This window comes from Falco naumanni, chromosome 2 (genome assembly GCF_017639655.2).
Source record: "Falco naumanni isolate bFalNau1 chromosome 2, bFalNau1.pat, whole genome shotgun sequence".
Classification (NCBI taxonomy): domain Eukaryota; kingdom Metazoa; phylum Chordata; class Aves; order Falconiformes; family Falconidae; genus Falco; species Falco naumanni.
The window spans coordinates 108,797,084-108,803,083 of record NC_054055.1 but is presented as its reverse complement, the minus strand read 5'-3'; positions in this window follow the sequence as shown (position 1 = coordinate 108,803,083).

Here is a 6,000-nt window from a genome sequence, read left to right as displayed (position 1 = left end):
TCGTACCAAGAGGGATCTGCTGTTTCACGGCAGCATGATGAAATGCATGGTGTGCTTTGGCAGCGAGGGTGCTGAACAATGACACCTCGCAAATTCAGCACTGCTACTGAAAGACATTATCGCCTTCAGTTGGCTTCCTGGGCCACCCGTCGCCTCCCTTTTTGCAAGAGGTTGCTGCCCCCACACCGTAAGCCAGTGGAAGAGAGCAGCACATTTCATGCCTTGCCTGCACCGGTGCAAAACCTGGAGCTGGAGCTAACTCCTTCTCATGAGCAACTTAAATACTCACAAATCTGCACTGCAGCAGGGGAGGTGCAGGTGCACAGCCAGGTCCACTAACAGGTTGGGGGATGAGGGGTGGCATTGTAACCAAGGCTGAGGTGCTGAGCTGTATCTGTCAGCATAGATGGTATAGCTTTCTCCATCCCATGGACCACCTTCCTGCTAAAAATTTGCCAGGGCAAAGGAAGGCACCTGCAGACCTTTGTCATGAAGCAGTGATTACGAAATTTCTTTTGCTGTTAACACTCCTCAAATAAACATTTATTTTCCTAACAGGTCATGTTGACAAAAAGGCAAGATAGAGGAATGTTAAAGCTAATTACTTTTTAACATACGTTACCATATATATGGAGCATTTCTTTAGTATCAGATTAAACCTAATGTAATCAAAGCTAATCAAATCTGAGTTTCTTTAGATCCTGTTATCCTAAAAAAAACCCCAATATTCTTCCTCTGTTATATTATACTATGTTGTACTTACAACTATGACATAGCATACTCTACTATGGCTTTCTGTACCTGATAAAAAGAAACGTCTGTAAATATATTTGAACTTTCTTGGTGAGTTTCTAATGCAAACTCCTTTCAGCACCAATGGGGAAAAGTGAGAACTACCTAAATTAAAGACCTCTTTCACTTTTCCTGCACAATAGATTTTGCTAAACCTGGAGGAAGGTCAACTGCTGTATGAAATATACAGTTGAACAACTTCTAAGGTCATATTTATCAGAAAAAGAAGCTCTTCCATGACCACTTGCTTAAAATATATCTTGTCAGATATGTATGTGGTATTAAAGAAACACTGTAGTATATACTTGATAGTGACTGTTAAAAAACAAATGGATTAAGTACCTTAACAAATTTTGCAAGTGGTCTTTTCAATTACTTCCCTCCTAGAGGACCTGTGGAACCCACCCCCTCCCCTACACACACACACACACTGTATCAACAGAAGAACAATTACTACACCACTGAGCTAGATGGCTGGTTATTTATGGTGCTTAACTCGTCACAAATGCAACGATGGCATAGATGTATTAAAAGGGAATAAAATAACTTTCATAAATATTTGGTTTTCATATCTTTATAAATGTTCTCCCTCTTTTCCTGGAAGAACAAGTTTGCAGATCAGCTTTTTATAAGACACTGTCTAGTTGATTGGATCCTTCAGGCAGCTAAAGAGACTATATCTACCAGAGGTTCCCCTGAAGTTCATTTTGAGATTGGAAATATGTTTACTATAGAATTGAAATAATGTCATGAGGCTGAGAGCAAAGATTTATCTATTATCTTCAATGGATGCAATACTAAGTAGCACTTTATTTGTTTCACATCATTCACCTTGTTTATATCACTTGCTGTCTCAAAGAGATGCATAAGAGCCTCATTTAAAAAGATCTGTCTCTCACCCACAGATGATGCTTTCAAGAAAGCACAGTCTAGTAAGTACATATATACCCATATATCAACTAAGTAAGTATTGTTCTCATGTAGCAAGTTTGAGACCAACTGACAAATGCTCTGCAAGATCAGGAACCAGGTCACTGAGATACTCATTTTTACAGGGGTAAGGGGTTATTCTTCTGATGTACGTACATCAGAGATAGGACTAAATGTACCACAAATAACTAAAAAAAATAAATTTAACACACAGTGTGAAGACCTAAATTTACTAATAGCCAGGGAAAGGAAGGCATTACTACCTTTTTCCAGGCTGTGATTCCTTGGCAGCCACACGCAGGCTCACAGCCACTGCTGCAGTCCTGTCTTTCTGTCTGTTCCTAGCAGTTCTCATCTCCTGTGATGAGCTCTTCCAATTTGCTAAACCAAACAGCTAACACAAAACCAGTTCAGATTAGCTTTCTGCCCATTTCGTGAACTGAAATGGTTTATTCTAGGTCAAAGACAGGACAGAGCGAAAGGAGCACAAGCTGCATTAAACATCAGCATTTATTCTTGCTTCTGCCATTTGTGGGGTAAGGGGTCACACCCTGAGCTAGCATAGACAGCTGCAGGTGAAAAGGGATGGGAGGAGCCCATCACACAGTGACTGTGACACAACACACCCCAACATTGCTGTTCTTCAGTTATGCTTTGGCTTGAGGTTTCTTGTTATGTTGTTTTCTTTTAAAAAAAAAAAAAAGGAATAATTTTAAGGTGCAAAAACTTCAGCTGCTTTAACAATACTACACATACCAAATTCAGCCTGACTAACTTTAAAGAGCACTTTTAAGATTAATGGAATTAGAGATTAAGAACCTGTTGGAACTCCGAACGTGCAAACACCTCTTGCACAGTGCTGTAACAAAGCAGCTAACCTTACATCAGGATATGACTTCCTAATCTGATGCAAAAGACACAGGTCCACAGCTAGTGACCTGCTGCTCCACTTGGACATGCACAAGTCTATGGGGCTGGATGTGATCCAGCTGAGGGAGCTGGCAGAAGAGCTTGCCAAGCCACTCTCCATCATAACACTCCTGGCAAACCAGAGAGGTACCAGCAGACCAGAGGTTAGCCAGTATGATGCCAACTGCAAGAAGGAGGATCCAGGAAACTACAGTCCTGTCAGCCTGACCTTGGTGCCAGGAAAAGTTATGGAGCAGATCATCCTGAGTGCCATCACACAGCATGTGCAGGACAATTGGGGGGATCAGGCCCAGCCAGCACGGGTTTATGAAAGGCAGGTCCTGCTTGACAAACCTGGTCTTCTATGTTAAGACGACCCATCTAGTGGATGGGGGAAAGGCTGTGGATGTTGTCTGCCTGGAACTTAGTAAAGCCCTTGACACTGTCTCCCACAGCATCTCCTGGAGAAACTGGCTACTCATGCCTTGTATGGGTGTACTCTGTGCTGGGTAAAAAGCTGGCTGGATGGTTGAGCCCAAAGAATGGTGGGGAACAGAGTTACATCCAGCTGGCAGCTGGTCACAAGTGGTGTTCCCCAGGGCTCAGTGCTGGGGCCAGTTCCATTTAATAACTTTATCAACAATCTGAACAAGGGGATCGAGTGCACTCTCAGTAAGTCTGCAGATGACACCAAGCTGGGTGGGAGTGTTGATCTGCTGAAGGGCAGGAGGCTCTGCAGAGGGATCTGGACAGGCTGCACCGATGGGATGAGGTCAATTGTACGAGGTCCAACAAGGCTCAGTGCCGGGTCCTGCACTTGGGTCACAGCAACCCCACACAACACTACAGACTTGGGGAAAAGTGGCTGGGAAGCTGCCTGGAGGAAAAGGACCTGAGGATGCTGGTTGACAGCCAGCTGAACATGAGCCAGCAGTGTGCCCAGGTGGCCAGGAAGGCAAACAGCAGCCTGGCTTGTATCAGAAACAGCGTGGCCAGCAGGACTGGGGAAGGGATTGTCCCCCTGCACTCAGCACTGATGAGGCTGCACCTCAAATCCTGTGTTCAGTTTTGGGTCCCCCACCACAAGACAGACATTTACGTCCTGGAGCATGTCCACCATAAAGCTGGTGAAGGGTCTGGAGCTTGTGAGTCTTGTGAGGAGTAGCTGGGGGAACTGGGGTTGTTTAGCCTGGAGAAGAGGACACTCAGGGGGGTCTTATTACTCTCTACAACTACGTGACAGGAGTCTGTAGGCAGGTGGGATTAGGTCTCTTCTCCCAGATAACAAGCGATGGGACAAGAGGAAACTACCTCAAGTTGCACCAGAGAAGGTTTAGCTCTGATATTAGGAAAAATGTCTTCACTGAAAGGGTGGCCAAGCATTAGACCAGGCTGTTCAAGGAGGTGGTGGAATCATCATCCCGGGGGGCCTTTAAAAAATGTGTAGATGTGATGCTTAGGTACATGGTTTAGTGATGGACTTGGCACTCCTGGGTAAACAGTTGGACTTGATGATCTCGAAGGCCTTTTCTAACCTAAATGATTCTATAATATTGAGATAGTGTGTATGTAAGTATAAGCAGATGTTCAAATAGGTTATTATTAGTGAATATTTTATTTTTCCCCTCCCAAGTTCCTGCCACTGTAAATGTTGTTTGCTTTAAGTATTGGTTGAAATTTTTCTGGACATGGGGGAAGAAACACCTACAAAAAATTATTAAAAAGCATAGAGGTCATCTCCCCACAGACTCTAGGGACATTGCCCTCAACACAAAAATCTCCCTAAAGAGCTATTACAAATAAATTCAGATGTCACATTTACTATGTGTCCATACAAAGCAAGCTTCCTCTACCCTACTGAAAGAATAACTACTCGGCATGAAAAATTGTTTTAAAAACTTAAAAAAAGTGAGCTGCTTCTGTCTCCCATGACTTCAGCGGAAGGTCTACAGACTGCCAGTGTTATCGCACAGCATCCCAAAAGGCAACACTTCACTGAAGGTTCAAAACTAAATGCATTTTGGGTTACACCTGTGTAATACATACACTCATGCTCTCCAGCCCCAAGGTCAACCAGCTCAGCACACCACCTGTCACATCCACTGCACGAAGGTCCCTGATCCTCTCCTAGGCATGGGACCATCAGGCACCCTGCCCCTGGGACAGCCCCAGACTCTGTTGTCCCCCAACACATGCTCAGGTGATCTCTGAAAAAGCGTAACTAAGCCTGGACCAAACTCATGCCATGGATCATCCTAACAATTTAACAAAATGAGCAAATCACATGACACTGCTTAGATTATACTTTAACCCTGTTTCATCTGCTAATGAAGACATAGCCTTGGTGCCTGCGTGCTAACAGCAAACTCCATTTTGACAAATGTTAAAGAAAAAAAAAACAAAAAAAAAACCCCAAACCACCAAGCCAAAGCCACACACTGTTTTTCCCTCCTGCTGTTCCACTTTTTTTAAAAAAAATAATCTAAGATTTTTTTTTCCCACATTTTAGCTGTCTTCAAGGCCTGACATTAAAAGCTACAGATATCCCAACTAAATATAGCTAAATAGCACCCAGTTAAGTTCCCTACATATTTTACATAATTCATTCCAAGTACTTCAGGAAAGGCTGGCACAAAACCAAGGCAAAACAATAGGACTGACTATGGTACTTTTATATGCAGCATGATCAAGGCTTTTATATTGCACAGGAGTGAAAAAACACTAACGTCTCACCAGAGCACTGTAACCTCCTACAGCACTCAGCAATAATTTCGGGAACCAAGATTCACTGAGTGAATGCCGTTACCGACATTTAAGAGCATACCAATGGCTACTTTGCAGTACATCCTTTGAAACAACACACTTGAGCCTCACAATGATTATTGGCTTTGATTTCCTACTAGACATACCCATACTCCCATGTGTGTAACAGATCCAATCTATGGAAATTTTAGAGCCTACTTTGCTGAAAAAAGATCAATATACAGCTAGCATTTGAGAATCTGGCTGCACGACAGATAACTGTAGAAAGAAACAAAGAATTCTTTGTTATTGAAAAGGAATTAAAAAGTGAACACTACACTACACACAGCACAAAAGAAAACCATCAGTAGACTACATGCATATAAAAAATGTTTGGAATTTTTTAATCTTAACTATTTTCTGTCCTACTACGTTAAGACTATCATTCGTGGTCTTTGGGAAACTCCATGTCCCTACACAACAAGTTTATTATTTCTCTTTTGATACCATTTTATCAATGCACTAATAGAATTAATAGGCTGTTCTGAAAAATAATTGAAAATAGTAGGGGGAAAATTAGGATAGGATTGAAACTGCTGATTCCAGTACCAGGTGTCCTAGAAAAAG